Source organism: Tachyglossus aculeatus, chromosome X5 (genome assembly GCF_015852505.1).
Source record: "Tachyglossus aculeatus isolate mTacAcu1 chromosome X5, mTacAcu1.pri, whole genome shotgun sequence".
NCBI lineage: Eukaryota > Metazoa > Chordata > Mammalia > Monotremata > Tachyglossidae > Tachyglossus > Tachyglossus aculeatus.
In genome coordinates this window covers 12,398,583-12,417,730 of record NC_052097.1, presented here as the reverse complement: position 1 = coordinate 12,417,730, position 19,148 = coordinate 12,398,583, and the positions used below count along the sequence as shown (strand labels likewise).

Below are 19,148 nucleotides of genomic sequence, written 5' to 3'. Positions count from 1 at the left end.
ACTGTGTCCAGCCTGATTAACTTGTATCTATCCCAGTGCTTAGAACAGTGCTTGGCACATAGTAAACACTTAATAAATATGACGATATTTTTCCCTCCTTTTGGTAAGCACCTTGACCCAACTGAATTCATACACTGGCTGGCATTTATGTAGAATAGTTTTTCATCACAAGATCATTCCAGTTAACAAGAATTATAATCATGTATAAGTTTATCTGAATTAAGCTGCAGGTGGGAGAACAGACTTATATGTGTTTTCTGGGTTTGGTTTAGTTTTTCCTTTCACCTGTAACTTCATGGGTGTACAGACCCTGGGATTCCTTTCCAAGAATCTGTACCGATGATTCTGAGAGGGAAAATAAAAGATCACATGCAGTCCGGTACTTCACTGTGTCGATAACCTGGCAGAATATCCTAAACTCTTTTAGATTGGAGGCAAAATATTGTGTTACAGTATCTCATAAAGATGATTGAGTGGACAGAAGAGTGGCTCTGTAAGCTTCCAGATAGGTAAGTGTGAGATAGTGTGCCTCAGACAGAATATTCCAGATCACAACTGCATGGTCACGGAAACTGAAATATTTTCCGATGGGGCTCTGTTTAAAAGTCAAGACTCTTCGGCTTGGAAAGATGCAGACTGAGCAGGAATGTAATTAAAGTCTATAAAATCATGACAAGTGTGGACAGGGTGAACAGAAAATGGTCATTCGTCTGTTTCCACGCAAGCAGGAGAAGCAGACATCCATTGAAGCGTAAAGGTGGAAGGTTCAAATCCAACATGAGGAAATGCCTCTTCACACAGTCGGTACGTAGCATATAGAGTTTGCCGAAAAGGGGAATTGTGTGGGTAGAGAATAATAATAATGATGGTATTTGTTCAGCGCTTACTATGTGCAAAGTACTGTTCTAAGCTCTGGCACTGTTCTAAGCACTTAGAGAAGCTGCGTGGCTCAATGGAAAGAGCACGGGCTTGGGAGTCAGAGGTCATGGGTTCAAATCCCGACTCTGCTAATTGTCAGCTGTGTGACTTTGGGCAAGTCACTTAACTTCTCTGTGCCTCAGTTACCTCATCTGTGAAATGGGGATGAAGACTGTGAGCCCCACGAGGGATCACCTTGTATCTGCCCCAGCACTTAGAACAGTGCTTTGCGCATAGTAAGTGCTTAACAAATGCCATCATCACTGTTCTAAGCGCATGCAACAGGAGTCTAGATTAATTCAAGGACTAGTGGTCCACAATGGGTTATTAATAGGAACGTTAGCTGATAGATCCTTAAACATAAGGATCAGTGCCGAAGAGAGCAGCCATTATCATCATCATCATCATCAATCGTATTTATTGAGCGCTTACTGTGTGCAGAGCACTGTACTGAGCGCTTGGGAACTTATATCCCATCTCTTCTACTTCATCAGCCTCCTTGCTGACCTCCCTGCCTCTGGTCTGTGCTGTCTCCGGGCTAGACGTCACTCAGCTGCCCTGATCATTTTTCCAAAACATTATTCTGCGCATGTCTCCCCAGTCCTCAAAACCCTCCCCTGGTGACCCGCATATCTCCTCATTAAGCAGAAGCTCCTCACCCCTGGTTTTAATAATGATAATTAATAATTATGGTGTTTGTTAAGCACGTACTATGTATCAGGCACTGTACTTGAGAAGCAGCGTGGCTCAGTGGAAAGAGCACAGGCTTTGGAGTCAGAGGTCATGGGTTCAAATCCTGGCTCTGCCAATTGTCAGCTGTGTGACTTTGGGCAAGTCACTTCACTTCTCTGGGCCTCAGTTACTTCATCTGTAAAATGGGGGTGAAGACTGTGAGCCCCCCGTGGGACAACCTGATCACCTTTTAACCTCTCCAGTGCTTAGAACAGTGCTTTGCACAGAGTAAGTGCTTAATAAATGCCATTATCATTATTATTATTACTAAGGGCTAGGGTGGATACAAGCATTTTGGGTTGGACACAGCCCTTGTCCCATGTGGGGTTCACAGTCTCAGTCCTCATTTCACAGATGAGGGAACTGAAGCCCAAGGAAGTGAAGTGACTTGCCCAAGTTGACACAGCAAAGTGGCGGAGTCCAGATTAGAACTCATGACATTCTGACTCTGTGCTCTATCCACTACGCCATGCTGCTTTAAGGCAATTAGCCAGCTCCCTCTCCCTTTCCTACCCCTGTTCATCTCCTACAACCCAGCCTACCCACTTTGCTCCTCAAATGCCATCTGACTCATTGTGATTCTCTCTCACTTCACCTGCCAGCATCCCCTTTCTCACATCCTCCCTCTTGCCTGGAAATTCTTCCCCCTGCAGATCAATCAATCAGTGGTATTTTTTCTTTCTTTCTTCTTTATGGTATTTGTTAAGCGCTTACTACGTGCCAGGCACTGAACTAAGCATTGAAGAAGGTACAAGCTAATCAGATTGGACATAGTCCCTGTCCCCCAAGGGCTCACAGTATTAATCCCCATTTTACAGATGAGCTAACGGAGACGTGGAGAAGTTAAGCGACTTGCCCAAGGTCTGGCAGCAGACAAGTGGCAGAGCTGGGACTAGAACCCAGGTCCTTCTGACTCCCAGGCCCATGCTCTATTCACTTGACCTGAGCGCTGACTGTGTGCAGAGTGCTGTACTGAGCTCTTAAAGTACATTGCAACAGAGTTGGTAGAAATGTTCCCTGCCCACTAGGGGCTTACAGTCTAAAGAATCCAACAAACCTGCACTCTCCCCACCTTCAAAGCTCTAGTGAAACCAGATCTCCTCCAGGAAACCCTCCTGGACTCAGCCCTCATCCTTCAACTCCAGTGACCCTCTCTACCCCCCACCCCATTCACTTAGTCTCACCCCTAAACCATTAAGTATTCACCCCACTCACACAACCCTGGAGTACACATCCTTATAATAATTATTATTATTAGTCCTTGTTTTACAGATGAGAGACCTGAGTCCCAGAGAAGTGAAGCAATTTGCCCAGTGTCACACAGCAGAAAAGTGGCAGAGCCAGGATTAAAACCCATGACCTTCTGACTCCCAGGCCCGGACTCTGTCCTCTCCACCATCTTGCTTCCCTTACTTGAAATTTATTTTAATGTCTGTCTCCCCAATTAGACTGTAAGCAGTAGTAGTAGTAGTACTAATAGTAGTAGTAGTAATAATAGCAATAATATTAGTAGTAGTAGTAGTTGTAGTAGTAGCAGTTAAGAGAAGCATCAAAGCATAGTGGCAGCAGCACGGGCTTGGGAGTTAGAGGTAGTGGGTTCTAATCCCAGCTCCACCACTTGTCTGCTGTGTGACCTTGGGCAAGTCATTTAACTACTCTGTGCCTCAGTTAGCTCATCTGTAAAATGGGGATTAAGACCATGAGCCCCCCGAGGAACAACCTGATCACCTTGTAACCTCCCCAGCGCTTAGAACAGTGCTTTGCACATAGTAAGTGCTTAATAAATGCCATTATTATTATTACTCTTTGCCTCAGTTACCTCATCTGTAAAATGGGGATTGAGACTGTGAGCCCCATGTGGGACAGGGACTGTGTCCAACTTGATTATCTTGTATGTACCCCAACGCTTAGAACAGTGTCTGGCACCTAGTAAGCGCTTAATAAATGCCATCATTATTCATTATTATTAAATGTTTGTGGTGGGTAGAGGACTGTACTAAGCTCTGGGAAAGAATACAAGGTGGGAATTAGACATGGTCCTTGTCCATTGAGGGGCTCACAATTTAAAAGGGATCATGTCTTTTGCACTGTACAGAGTAAGTGCTCCATAAATACCACTGATTGATTGACAATGCAGGTCATCAAAGCAATGTTTAGAGACCATGGGGAACAGACTAACTGAACTGAATGGATTGTTGGTTCAAATTAATCACGAAGTTCAGAGTTTGACACTTAGTGAGCACAGATAAGCAGCATGGCTTAGTAGAAAGAGTACGGGCCTGGGGGTCAGATATCAAGTGCTTAGTACAGTGCTCTGCACACAATAAGCACTCAATAAATACGATTGAATGAATGTCCTGAGTTGTAATTCTGGTTTTGCCACTTGTCTGCTTTGTGACTTTAGGCAAGTCAATTCATTTCTCTGTGACTCAGTTCCCTCAGATGGTAAGATAAATGGGGATTATGATTATGAGCCTTATGAGGACAGGGACTGTGTCCAACCTGATTATCTTGTATCTACCCCAGTGCTCAGCAAAGTGCCTGGCACATAGCAAGCGCTTAACAAATACCACTTTTAAAAACGGACTTAAGAAATACCATTATTATTAGTTATGGAGGGATTTAAAAATGAAATAATTAGAACTGTCTCATTACAACCTCCCCATTATAATACTTGGGGTACTCAGTGTACCCAGATTTTAAACAGTGAAACCAAATGACCATTGTTCAGTGCTTAGAATAGTGCTTAGCATATAGTGAATGCTTAACAAATGCAATCATAATGATAATAAAAAATAATAGCAGTATTACACATTCTTCCAGATTCCTCTTGCTCTTCCCTGTTTTACCGTGCGACCATTATAGAAAGACTCCTCTCTTGTTTTGTTTTGTTCTTTAAAATCACACTGTATTTGATGCTCCCTTCCCAGACAATGGATTTAGTTTCAGTGCCTGGCAGAAATCTCAGCGGGTGTTTTGTAATTTCTGTTTTTTGAAGTGAGGGTGTATTTTACTTAATAACCTTTAATAACCTCTCTCAAAGAACAGCACACTTGTGTCCAATTTCTAGATTATTCACTGAAAAATGAGCTCTGGAAGTTAGTCTGGGTGAAGCCAGAGAAGTTATCCCTGCTGGGGGTTTTCTTTAACATTGCTGGTAAGGATTATTTCTTGCTGTTCATCTTCCTGGTGTTAGAGCGCACTAGCCACAGTCTCGGATATAATACACGGTTCTTATTCTTTCTGGATTTCTCTTCCCGAGAGAGTAACCAGAAAGTCAGTTAATGGTGTATTTTGAAGATTATAGATTTAGTTCAAGTATAATGCAGTGCTATTTGGAAGCCCTGATCATATTCTAATCTCTCTGTTTGGCCTTATGAAGCCTCTTTGGGGCTCAGGATATTTCCAAGAACCTCCTGGCAAGGAAGCAATCGGATGAGCTGTGAAGATGCTTAGCATCCAGGCTATTAGTTCTTTTTGCCCCTAATGTTTTGATGGCTCTGGTTATGATAACTGACAAATTATTGTCTCAGTGATAGGGTTTGCGAAATTAGGGGTGAAGAAAAAAACAGTGGTACTTCTTAAATGCATTTTTTCCATGGATTTTAAATTATATATCATAAAATATTTGTTTATGCTAATGTCCTTGTCCCTCTCTAGACTATAAACTTGTTGTGGGCGGGGAATGTGTCTGCCAACCCTGCAGTATTGTACTCTCTCAAGCGCTTAATGCAGTGCTCTGCACATAGTTAGCAGTCAGTGAATACCATTGATGATGATGATGAAGATTCAAAAGCAAATGGGAAAAACCTTTTCACACAGAAAATGATGAACATGTGGAATTCATCAGCATAAGAAGTTGTGGCAATAGTGTTTTAAGAGGCACAAGGATTGAATACATTAACGGTTGAAGGTTCAGTGGTGAGTGATTTGAGGAGCAAGTTAGTAAAGTGAGTTGATAATTGCATTTTTATGGTATTTGTTAAGCGCTTTCTACATATTAGACACTCACTGAGTGCTGGGGTAGATACAAGCTACTTGAGGTTGGGTACAGTCCATGTTTCATGTGGGGCTAACAGTCTTAATACCCATTTTCAGATGAGATAACTGAGGCACAGAAAAGTTAAGTTTCTTGCCCAAGGTCACACAGAGCCAGGATTAAAACCCAGGTTCTTATGACTCCCAGGCCCTTGCTCTTATCTACCAGGCCATTCTGCTTCAGAAGGTTACAGCCTAGAGGCAAAGTCTAGGCAAAGTTGGTGATTCCCATTGATCTCATTTCCCAATGGTTGGTTTCCCCTGGCAACAGCCCCACCCTTTCCTTTTTGTCCAAACTTCTACCACGTTAATCCAATCACTTATCCTATCCCACCTTGATTACTGTATCAGCTTCCTTCCTGATCTCCCTGCCTCTTCCCTCTCCCCACTCCAGTCTGTACTTCACTCTGTTGCCCGGATCATTTTTCTACAAAAACATTCAGGCCACATTTCCCCACTCCTCACAAACCTCCTATGGTTGCCCATCCTACTCCGCATCAAACAGAAACCCTTCACTATTGGCTTAAAAGCCTTCAATCACCTTTCCCCCTCCTTCCTCTCCTCGCTACTCTCATACTACAACCTAGCCCACCCGCTTTGCTTCTCTAATGCAAACCTCACTGAACCTCGATCTCATCTATCTCTCACTGCTGACCTCTCGCTCATGTTTTGCCTCTAGCTTGGAATGCTCTCCCTCCTCAAATCCATCAGACAGTTACTCTGCCCCCACTTCAAAACCCTATTGAAGGCACATTTCTTCCAAGAGGGCTTCCCTAAGTCCTCCTTTCCTCTTCTCCCACTCCCTTCTGAGTCATCCTGACTCGCTCCCTTAATTCATTTCCCCCAACCAATTCCACGGCACTTATGTCCAGATTTGTCATTGATCTATTTCTGTTAGTGTCTGTCTCCATCTCTACAGTGTAAGTTTGGTGTGGACAGGGAATGTGTCTGTTATACTGTACTCTCCCAAATGCTTAATGCAGTGCTCTGCACACAGTAAACACTCAGAAAGTACGATTGATTGACTCAACTGTTTTGTTCCAGGGAATACTCAGACATGGGAGTCTGCAGGCACACCTCTTCCAACCCCTCACCCAATTAGCATGGCCCGGGGGAAAGAGCCCCCTCTTAGGATCGCACCTGGAGAGTTTCCAGTCCTCTACCAGTCTCAACGACTGGAGGGAGAGTCGAGCAGAGGCCTGTTCATTCCATTCCTAGTTTGGGCAGTGGCTAGAGAGTGGAAGGCAATCTGCTACCAGTATAAACTCACCTGTGCTGGGCAGCAGCAGCACGGGAGAGAGTTGAGGGCAGAGACTCTGGAGATTAAGGCTGTGAGCCCCATGTGGGACAGGGACAGTGTCCCACTCAATTTTCTTCTATCCACCCCAGCGCTTGGTACAATACTTGGCACATAGTAAGCCCTTAACAAATACCACAATTATCATTATTATTATTATTGGCTAGAGAGAAGGTTCTCTTCACTCAAATGCAGCATGGCCTAGAGGAAAAAGCAGGAGCCAGGGCGTTAAACAACCTGGGTTCTAATCCTGGCTCTGCCACTTGTCTGCTCTGTGACCTTGGGCAAATGACTTCACTTCTCTGTGCTTCAGTTGCCTCATCTGTAAAACAGGGATTTGACTTGTTCTCTCATTTAAACTGTGAGTCCCATGTGAGACAGGGATTGTGAACAGTGCCTGGCACATGGTAAGCGCTTAACAAATACCTCAGTGTTTAGAACAGTGCTTGATACAGAGTAAATAAATGCTTGAAAAATACCATTTGTTAAAAAGGGGATTGACTGAGCTCTGGAATAACATTGGAAGTTGGGGATGCCTTTCTTGCTAAAACAATTTGAGAGCCATCTTGAGTGGTTTAGTCACATGATCCTTGAAATTCCTTCTAACCTGATAATAATAATGATGGTATTTGTTAAGTGCTTACTATGTGCCAAGCACTGTTCTAAGTGCTGGGATAGATACAAGGTTATTGGGTTGTCCCACGTGGGGCTCACAGTCTTACTCCCCATTTTACAGATGAGGTTAACAGAGGCACGGAGAAGTGAAGTGACTTGCCCATAGTCACACAGCTGACAAGTGGCGGAGCCAGAATTAGAACTCATGACCTCTGATTCCCAAGCCCAGGCTCTTTCCTTAGGCTGTGAGCTCCGTGTGGGACAGGGATCTTGTATCCACCCCAGCACATAGTGCAGTTCTTGGTACATAGTACTTAAGAAATCCCACAGTCAGTATTATGTGACTACTTTTTGTTAGCGAGTATTTGAAGCTGGCTTCCTTTAGGTAGATTCTTACCAATTTATATTGCATATGGCCCAAAAGAAATATCACCTAGAAATGCTGCTAATACTGGTGCAGTCTTGAGCAGTAAAAATCTGAATTGGCAAGTCTGGGGTGTTTTATTTTGTTTTCCACTAGAGTTACCCAAGCATATATAGTTCAGGGAAGGGATTCAGGTGTCGAACGTCACAAATGTTCAAATGAGGGACCTAAGAGAAGCACAGCCTCTAAACACTCTGTTTCTGAGCGTCTACCACAATAATTGTTTCTTGAGTTAGAACTCCGGGCTTCATTTTCTGCTGAAGATACCATTGCATAATAGAGTCTGGGCACCTTTAACTATGCAGTCGGAGAAGTTGGCCCCTGACTTTACCATAAAAAGCAATGTAAGGGAAAACAAGGCATTTTTTTTCCTACTCCCTCCCTGCTCCCCTCACCAAAAGAATGCAGTTCATTAAAATTTGCACTTCTTTAATAATGGGGAAATCCCAGTGTATTCCTTCCTTACTTCAGAGTGCTCAGACAGGGATTTCATTAAAACTTCTATTACAAAACATTTGTAGTTTAAAAGATCCCTTGAGGGAGGATTGCATAATCCTGGCAGTCATCCATTTTAGAGTAGTCACCAAGTATCAGAGCCTTTGCTCATTTGGAAGTAGTTGGAAGAGTGGCAAAATCTCTAGGTAGGTTTCAGAGTTTTCTTGAAATCCCGTAATTTTTTTTCCTTGAAAAAAAATCATTAGCGTTGTGCCACCACCGCAAAGTAAAACAAAACAAAAATGGATCTGGGGGGCTGACCTCCCCCTCTTCAGAATTCCATTTTATGTCTTGCGGGAGCCGACAGATTTTGGCTGAGTGTCCCAGGAACCTTTCAAAGTGCTTTAACGTTAAATATGTTGTTAATGTCTCAGTTCCACATTGTGATTCCTTTGTCCTAATGGAACAGAAAATCCAAACAGAATGTGAAATTTTGAGTTGCATTTCCGTTTTTAACCAACACTTTTAAAGGGTGGCTTAGTGATTAGCCATTTACAGAGTATCTGAAATTTTGTCGGTATCAGTGTAAACTCGATTTGACTGTAACACAGTTTTACTCCATTCCCTAATGAGGGAAGATTCATTCAACAATGGAGCTTGTTGGATTACAGTGTTCCACGATGATGAAAGAGATGGCGTGCCTGGGGCATCAAAATGGGGCTTTCCTTGCCCGCTGTTTTGCAAAATGACAGACCTAGGTCCCAGTTCAACAGAATGCATCCACTGATACCCCCAGGCTCACTGCATTTATGTCCATATCTGTAATTTATTTCAATGTCTCTCTCCCCATCTAGTCTGTAAGATCCTTGCCGAGAACTAAGGTGAAAAATAAAAATGCCACAGTTTCATCGTGAAAGAGTATTTAAAGACATTTAGCAGGAGAGGTGGGGAGGGTGCCTCTCTCATTTCTCACTGTGAGCAAGGAACATGTCTACCAACTCTGTTATATGGTACTCTCTCAAGTAATTAATACACAGGGCTCTGCACACTGTAAGTGCTTAATAAATGCCACTGATGGATTGATTTCTATCTCCAGAGCACGGAAGACTTCATCACCCTACCCCCACACATAGAGACAGAGGGGGTAAAAAATCAAATCTCATTCCACAGGAAAAGCTAATCTTAAGTGCCAAGTACCTAGTTCAAAGATGATAATAATTATGGCATTTGTTAAGTGCTTACTATGTGCCAGGCACTGTACTCAGCTCTGGGGTGGATACAAGCAAATTGGGTTGGACACAGTCCCTGTCCCATGTGGGGCTTACAGCCTTCATCCCCATTTTACAGATGTGGTAACTGAGGCACAGAGAAGTAAAGTGACTCACCCAAGGTCACACAGCCGACAAGTGGCAGAACTGGGATTAGAATCCATGACCAAAGATTCCCCATGGTGACACTGGTTATGGGTAACCTTGGCCGTTGGTGGCCTTGGAGAGAGCAGTTTCAAGGGAATGGAAGGAGTGGAAGCCTGATCGGAGAGAGGAAGTTGAGGCAATTTTGAGCAAACCACCCAACTTGAGTTTAGACAAGAATAGTAGTGGGGAGATAGATTCAGACAAGGTTTTATAAGGGTAGAAGTAGTAATGGGGAGATGGAGTCCTAGATGGACTGTATATGGGATCCAGACAAGGTTTTATAAGTGTAGAAGATGCGAGGGTGTGTTGGAAAGCAGTGCGGAAGAAGCCAGCTGAGAGTGAGCAGTTGAAGATGGCCGCCAGGGAGGGAAGTGCTTTTAGAAGTTGTGAAAGGGTGAGTTTGGATGTATAGGGGGAAGGGGTCGGTTTCAGCGTGGCTCAGTGGAAAGAGCCCGGGCTTTGGAGTCAGAGTTCATGGGTTCAAATCCCGGCTCTGCCAATTGTCAGCTGTGTGACTTTGGGCAAATCACTTAACTTCTCTGTGCCTCAGTTACCTCATCTGGAAAATGGGGATTAAGACTGTGAGCCCCCCGTGGGACAACCTGATCACCTTGTAACCTCCCCAGAACTTAGAACAGTGCTTTGAACATAGAAAGCGCTTAATAAATGCCATCAAAAAAAAAATAGGTGGGCGATCTCCTCTCGAGAGATGGCCCTAAAGGATAAGAGAGTTGATGGGTGGCGTGTGGGTAAGAGAAGGGGAGAGAATGGGGAGATTCGGTGGAGTTGATGTCTGATGGTTTTGATTTGGTCAACAAGCGGTTGAGTCAGAATGCAGGAGAAAAGGTTCTGCATGTTGGAGTTGAGAGTTTAATGCCCCAAGGAAAGAGGGAAGGGCCAAGCTCTCCTACAGTGACTTCGGAGGCTATTTTGGCCAGGAGAAGGGCCGGATTCAAGTGCACAGACAACATGGTTGTAAGGGAAAACTGAGTGGCGGGCCGTGAGGCTACCGAGGGGAGACTTCCTGGAGGGGCTGTGATTTGAAAATGACTTTGAAGATGGGGCGAGCAGTGGCCTGCCGTATGTGAAGGGGGAGGGTGGGAGCCAAGAGGGTGACTATGAGAAGGTGAGATCGAGGCCCAGTGAGTAGGTTGGTGTCACAGGAGCTCAGTGTGAGGACTGGGTTGGAGTGGGAGAAAAGCAAGGACAGGAGAGAGCCAATTGAATGCCTTAAGGCAGATGGTGAGGAGTTTCTGCTGGATGTGGAGTGGGGTGCGTTGTCAGCCTCGAAGCCCCCCCACGTAACACCCTCTCTTCAAGAAGATCTGAAGAACAGGGTGGTAAGATGTTTTAGGACCGCTCCGTGGGTAGGCAGGGGAGGTGGGGAGACAGTTAGGATCCAGTGATGCAGGTTTCCACAAGGCAAACTTTCCCTTCATCCTGACTGCCAAGGCTGTGCTCACAAGTTTGCTTGCTTTTGTCCACACCTAGGGTTATATCCAGCTGATGTGTCATTCAGGTTTTTAAGCTGCTTCTGTTCTTCAGTGCTCACTGCTGTCTTTTAATGAGTGTTTTCCGTGTTTCTTTGGTGGAGGATCACCACACTGTGTGTTTCCTTCTGTCATCCTCCCTGTTCTAGGTGACTCGTTCCCATTTTGGGTTTTGTTGTCTGTTTTTTTTTTTTTAGGCAAAACGAATTCCACTTCTTAATCCACCTCTCCTGGAGTCATCAGTCCTTGTATGCTGTGTGACCTCGGGCAACTCACTTAACTTCTCAGGACCTCAGTTCCCTCATATGCAAAATGGGGATTCAATCAATCAGTCACATTTATTGAATGCTTACTGTGTGCAGAGAACTGTACTGAACACTTGGGAGAGTACTGTATAACAGATTTGGTAGCTATTTTCTCTGCCCACAATGAGCTTACAGTCTACTGTTCTCCCTCCTAATTAGACTGTTAGCTCCATGTGAGTGCCTTATTATCTTGTATCTACCCCAACACTTAGTACAATGCTTGACACATTGTAAGGTCTTAATGAACATCACTATTATAATCATCATCATTATTACTATTATTATTCACAGTCATAATAGTAATAATAAAAATAATAATAATGATAAATAATAAGTTCCTTCTGCTGGTCCCATTTTGACAGAGAAAACTGAGGACTTGCTGGAAGAATGAAACAGGGGCAGACTGTTTTGTACCCTACCCATGGTACAGTTCTGTTAAATCCCTGGCTGGGGCCCAGATTGGGGGTCTTGGTTTTCCTCCCTCCCTTCGCCCCACCTCCCATCTTGAAAGCCTCAGCCCGTGACGCCTTGGGAGGAAAAATTCTAGAAGTTTGAAAAGCAATTCCTGCCACGGCAACACTCCAAGATATGGTCAAACAGCATTAAGGACCTGTGGTGTTTAGATAGGAGAATTATTGATCAGTCAGTCAATCATCGGCATTTATTGAGTGCTTACTGTGTTCCGAGGACTCTACTGAGCACTTGGGAGAGTAAGGTACAACAGAATTGGTAGATATTCATTCAGTCATATTTATTGAGTGCTTACTGTGTGCAGAGCACTGTCCTAAGCGCTTGGGAAGTACAAGTTGGCAACATATAGAGATGGTCCCTACCCAACAAATAGATTATGGGCAGGCAGTTCTAGACTTGTGAGCTCCTTGTGGGCAGAGAATGTCACTGTTTGTTATTGTATTTTACTTTCCCAAGCACTTAGTACAGTGCTCTGCACACAGTAAGCACTTAATAAATACGATTGAATGATTGAAAGGAGATTGCAGTCTAGCGGACAGTTGGAGTTGTGAGGGTCTGTTTGCTTCAGACACAGAATACCCATAAGAGCGTAATGTTTTGTTTAGCCCTTTATCTTTCAAGGCTAAAAAAGAAAAAATAATGTTCATGTTTCAGTAACCTCTGAAGACATCTCTGATATTTTTGTTTCCTATCATTTTCTTTCTGTAAAGAAACAAAGTGTTGCTAATGGGGTGAAGAAAACTTGTCTAGGGAATAAGAAATGGTTTGAAAGAGTCAAACCATTTCTCCAGCTCTGGAGAATCAGCATCATCATCATAATGGTATGTGTTAGGCACTTACTATGTGCCAAGCACTGTACTAAGCATTGGGGTAGATACTAGGTAAACAGGTTGGACACCATCCCTGTCTCTCATGGAGGCGACATTCTGAGTAGGAGGGAGAACAGCGTGGCTTAGTGGCAAGAGCACAGGCTTGGGAGTCAGAGGTCATGGGTTCTAATTCTGGTTCTGCCACTTAGGTGTGTGACTTTGGGCAAGTCATTTCACTTCTCTGTGCCTCAGTTACCTCATCTGTAAAATGGAGGTTAAGACTGTGAAGCCCATGTGGGACAACCTGATTACCTTGTATCTACCCCAGCGCTTAGAACAATGCTTGGAACATAGTAAGCGATTAACAAATACCATGGTTATTATTAGTACTGAATCTCCATTTTACAGATGAGGAAACTGAGGCACAGAGAAATTAAGTGACTTGCCCTAGGTTAAGAAACAGACAAGTGGCAGAGACAGGATTAGAACTCAGGTCCTTTGACTCCCAAGCCCATGTTATTCCCATTAGACCACACTGCTTCTTGTCATCATCAGTCTCGTCAGTGGTATTTACCAGGTGCCTATTAAGAGCCAAGTAATGAATTGAATGTCTGGGCAAATGATAGCAGGAATAAGACACTTGATCACTGCCCTCTAGAACTTTAAAATCTAGTGTAGTGGACAGATAGACAAAAATTATTTGCAAATAGGGGGATTAGGAGGAAGAAAAAACATATAAGAGGATATAATACCATTGCATCAGAAAGAAAACAGCTGAAAAAATGGTTGACTAGTTAAGTAAATATATCAATCAATCAGTTAATCAGTGGTGCTCTATGCAGAACACTGGATTGAATGCTTGGGAAAATATGATGCAACAGAATGGTATATCTGTGCCTGACCACAGGTAGTTTCCAATCTATTGGGGAGATATTATTCATAAAAATATACAAATAAAATAAAGTACATAAGAGCGGAGAATAAGTATGGAAGGTAGGAATGAAATAATTGTTTCAGGGAGCATTGGGTTGATGTCATCTGGGTAGTTGAGAATTGATTACAAAAGTCTTCCTCGAGGAAGTGGGGTTTAGGCAATTATAATGTGCCAAGCACTGTATTAAGCACTGGGACAGAGTCAAGATAATCAGGTTGACACAGTCCCTGTCCCATGGGGGGCTCACAGTGTAGAGGAGAGGGAAGAAGAGGTAATTAATCCCCATTTTACAAATGAGGAAACTGAGGCATGGAGAAGTTAAGTGACTTGCCCAAGGTCACACAGGCAGGTAGGCTTTATAGATGGGGAGAGAGCTATGATCTAGTGCATGTATAGAGGGAGGGAATCCTAGGCTGGGAAAAGAATGTAAGCAAGGGATTGAAGGAGGCCTGGAAGCTCCTTAAAGACAGGCATCCCATTAACCAACTCTGTCCTATTAATAATAATAACAACAATAATAATAATAATGGTATTTGTTAAGCGCTTACTATGTGTGAAGTATTGCACTTTCCCGAGTGCTAGGTACAGTGCTCTGCACACAGTAAGCACTCAATCAGCAGGCTTAGTGCTCAGTGCTTAGAACAGTGCTTTGCACATAGTAAGCGCTTAATGCATTCCATCATTATTAATATTATTATTATTATTGAGAGCAGGAATCATGCCTACTAACTTTATTGTACTATCCAGTGTACTTATCACAGTGCTCTGCACACAGTAAGCACTCAATAAATGTGATTGATTGATTGGAGATGGGAGAGTTGAGAGTAAGGTAGTTGGAAGGTGAGTTGGGGAGGAACATAGAGAGTGAGTGAGGAGTAACTGGTGAAGAGAGCTGAAATCTAAGATGGAGAAGACTGGTGGAAAGCTTTGAAGCCGGTTTATAGACCCTCTAAAGCAGAAGAAATGGGTAGCTATTGGAGGTGTTTTCAAAGTGGAGAGATTTCATTCATTCGTTCATTCAGTTGTATTTAATGAGCACTGTGAGCCCATTGTTCGGTAGGGATTGTTGCCAAATTGTACTTTCCAAGAGCTTAGTACAGTGCTCTGCACACGGCAAGTGTATAATAAATACGATTGAATGAATGAAGGAGAGCACAGTATGAGGATAAAAAGACACATTCCCTGCCCAGACTAGGATCCCTTTTTCCTCAGCTCCCCCTCCCCTCCCCATCACCCCGACTCACTCCCTTTGCTCTACATGCCCCCCCCCTGCCCACAGCACTTGTGTATATATGGTACATATTTATAATTATATTTATTTATATTAATACCTGTTTATTTGTTTTGATGTCTATCTCCCCCTCATCCCCCAGCCTATAAGCCCATTGTGGGCAGGGATTGTCTCTCTTTATTGCTGAATTGTACTTTCCAAGCGCTTAGTACACTGCTCTGCACGCAGTAAGCGCTCGATAAATATGATTGAACGAATGAATGCTCAAAACGAGCCTCCAGTGTAGAGGATTTGTGTCATGCTTTGCTTCAGGAAGGTGATTTATGCAACAATATTTAACATAGATTGAAATTGGGGAGAGTCTGGAGGCAGAGGTAACAATCAGTCACCCAGTCAGTATTTATTGAGAAATTACTCTGTTCAGAGCACTGTACTGAGCACTTGGGAGAGCAAGGTAGAATTGGTAGAAATGATCCCTGCCCTCAAAGAACGCACAGTCTAACAGGTTAAGGTACAGCAAATTCGTAGTAAATTTAATCTTAGAATAGGAGGTAAATGGTGACTAGGATTGTGAGACTATTGCAAAAAAACCCCCAATTTCTCACAATACTCTGCATTGTTGCATTGGGAGCCATTTCAATGAGTCAAACATTAGGATGTAAGAAATTGTCATTGATAAAGTTTGAAAGTGAAAGAATAATTGAATGTATTGCAGAAATGCTTTCTTAACAGTGAATTTTAATTATTTTAGTTTTCTGAACTGAAAACTCCACAGATGTATAGAGCCTCACTCTACAGACTCTGTTGTGTTTTACTCTTCGAGCACTTACTACAATGCCCCGCAAACAGTAAGCATTTAATAAATGCCATGAATTGATTGAGGCTCATTTGTGTCTTTCAAAGAAGTACCACCAAGTCATTTCTGGTTTCCAGTGTTTAGGAATTCATTGCAGTGCCTCCAATGGCTAATGAAAATAATAATAGTGATAATAATCGTGGTATTTGTTAAATGCTTACTATGTGACAGACATGTACTAAACATTGCAAGCAATGCAGGCAAATCGGGTTGGGTGAAGTCCCTGTCTCAACATGGGGCTCACAGTCTCAATTCCAATTTTACAGATGAGGTGACTGAGGCACAGAGAAGTGAAGTGATCTATCCAATGCCACAGAGCGGACAAGTGGCAGAGCCGGGATTAGAACCTAGGTCCTTCTTACTCCCAGATCTGTGCTCTATTCCCTAGCCATGCTGCTTTGGTTATTCTACCTTTTCACCACCTTTTCTTTCCAACCAAGCACACCTCAAAATGCTTGTTCTCTCTCCAAGGAACTAGACCACAAGCTTGTTTTGGGCAGGGAACCTGTCTACCAACTCAGTTGTACTATACTCCCCCAAGTACAGTGCTCTGCTCTCACTAAGCACCCAATATACATCATTGATTGAGGAACCAAAAGATACTAATCAAAATGCCCCAGCCCAGTTCTAATCACTATGACCAAGGAGCGTGGACTAGTGGAAAGACCACAGGGCTGAGAGAGAGAAGACCTGGGTTCCACCACTTGCCTGCTTTGTGACCTTAGGCAAGTCACTTAGTTTCTTGGCACCTCAGTGGCCTCATCTGTGAAATGGGGATTCAGACAGTGAGCCTCATGTGGGACAGAGACTGTGGCCAACCCAACTAGCTTGTATCTTCCCCAGCGCTTAGTACAGTGCCTGACACATAGGAAGCACTTAACAAATACCATAAAAAAATGAAAATAAAAAGGCACTTGACTTCTCTGTGCTTCAGTTTCCTTATCTGTGAAATGGGAATTCAATGCTGTCCACCCTCCTACATGGTCTATGAGAAGCCCTGTGGGGGACAGAGACTGTCCAACCTAATTAGCTTACATATACCCCAGTGCTTAGTATGGTGCAATTATATTAATTATCATTACTTGAGGATAGATGGGAAGATTCTCAGAAGCTGGCAAAGTGCAGAGATTGCATTCCCCCCACCCCCACCAGGCGTTTTTAGAGTCTGGCTTGATTTAAAAATAAGCTTGGCATTCCCTAGGGGCCTTTGATTCTTAAGCTGCTAAGGCATTTTTTTTTGGATGCCAGTTAGGGAGTGTCTGGGTGTCTTTCTCAAAGAAAAAAATACCCTGGTGTTTGTAAGGGTCTTACATCACTGCAAATATCAGTTTATATTATGTTCGACTCTTTTGCTCACCATTTGTGGCCTGGATTTGGTGTTGCTGACACAGTGCTTATTCTGTTAGTCAGATGGATCTGTTACATTGGGCGCTGAGCCATCCTCCCTTACGTCAGGGTTCACCGAAGAACTAATTGATGGTCAGCCCTGTTGTGGAACGCCTGGCTTGAAGTGAGCTGCTCCTAGGTTTAATTGCTCAAGGAGGCATCTACCCCTGAGTGGATTATAACCTGAGTGCCTCAAAAAACTGATCGAAAGCACAAGCCTTCGAATGGAAGGCGGGAGAGGAGGGGCTGCCTCAGTTCTTCTTCTCCCACTATCCTCCCAGTCTGCCTAAACTGGGCAGGGGAGGAGGGTGGGGCGAAACCCTATCCTTCCTTCTCCCTTTCCACATTCCCCCTCCCCTCTTCACCATTCCTCTGTAACTTTCCCCTTCTTCTCCTGCCTTTCCCTTTCCTCTCTCCTCCCTCTCTTTCTTTCCTCCCTTTCTCCTCCATCTCCCTTTCTCCTGCCTTCCTCTCCATCCTCTCTCCTCCCTCTCCATTTCTCCCTCCTTCCTCTCCCTTTCTCTCTTCTCTCCTCTCCTCCCTCTCACCTTCTCACTCTCCCTCCCTCTTCTTTCCTCTCTCCTCCCTCTTTCCTCCCTTTCTCTCTCCTCCATCTCCCTTTCTCCCTCCTTCCTCTCCATTCTCTCTCCTCTCCTCCCTCTCACTTTCTCCCTCCTTCCTCTCCCTTTCTCTCTTCTCTTCTCTATCTCTTCCCTCTCCCTTTCTCTCTCCGCTTCTCTCTGCTACCTCTCCCTTACTCTCTCCTCCCTCTTTTTCTCTCTCTTCCCTCTTCCTTTCCTTCCTCTCAATTCTCCCTCTACCCATCTTCTCCTCCCCTTTTCCTCCTCCTTACTTATGTGAGTTACTCCTGGGTTTAAAATTTACCATAAAAGCTCCAATATCCCCCAGACTGGGGACCAGGGCATCAAAGTCCCACACAGGCTAGAAAACTGGGGCCCGGCCCTACTCTAGTTTCAACCCATACCTGTACCGAAACAGGCTGTATGGTCCCTAGCATCTGAGCAGCAAAGCCAACTCAAAAATGATGTGTGCCATCAGGGCTACCGGAGCCAAATCAGCCAATCAACTGATCAGTCAGTTAATCAGTAGTATTTACTGATAATATTGTACAGAGCACTGTCCTAAACTTGACCGTTAAACAAGCCCTACTAAAGTCACGTCTCCTCCAGGAAACCTTCTCTGACTCACCCCTCACCTCCCTATACAGTTCTCCCTTCCTTCTGCATCACCTACGCATTTGGAATTGAGCCCTCTAAGCACTTTGATCATCCTACCCCAGCCCACAGCACTTATGTACAGTTCCTTAAACTCTGCCATTCCTCTTTCTGTAATTTGTTTTAGATAGAGGAATGATTACAATGACCACCTCCCTTACTAGATTTTAAGCTCTCTGAGAGCAGGGATCAGGTCTGCCAACTTTATTGTATGGTATATTCCCAAGTGCTTAGTAAAGTGCTCTGCATATATACCATTGATTGATTACGGTAGAGATACTAGACCTGATCCCTGCTTTAAATGAGCCTACAAGATAATGGGTAAAGCCAAGAGTAAAATAAACATTCAGGACATGTCACCCCACTCCTCAAAAAACTCCGGCGGTTCCCCATCCTCTTCTGCCTTAAACAAAAACTCCTCACCATTGACCTCAAAGTCCTCCATCACCTTGCCCCCTCCTACCTCACTTCTCTACTCTCCTGCTTCAACCCAATCCGCACACTTCACTCCTCTAGTTCTAACCTTCACACTGTGCCTTGATCTCATCTATCTCGCC

The 19,148-nt window shown here is 43.9% G+C and overlaps 1 protein-coding gene and 1 non-coding gene across 3 annotated transcripts in view; both read left to right on the top strand.

The window, feature by feature from the left end:
- The window catches only part of PPP3CA (protein phosphatase 3 catalytic subunit alpha), a 418,818-nt gene that overhangs the window by 266,489 nt on the left and 133,181 nt on the right, over positions 1–19,148 (top strand). The gene's annotated exons all lie outside the window — the stretch shown is intronic.
- LOC119947764 lies at positions 6,811–6,948 on the top strand. The gene has a single exon (XR_005456561.1). It is a non-coding gene; the product is annotated as a small nucleolar RNA SNORA7 (small nucleolar RNA).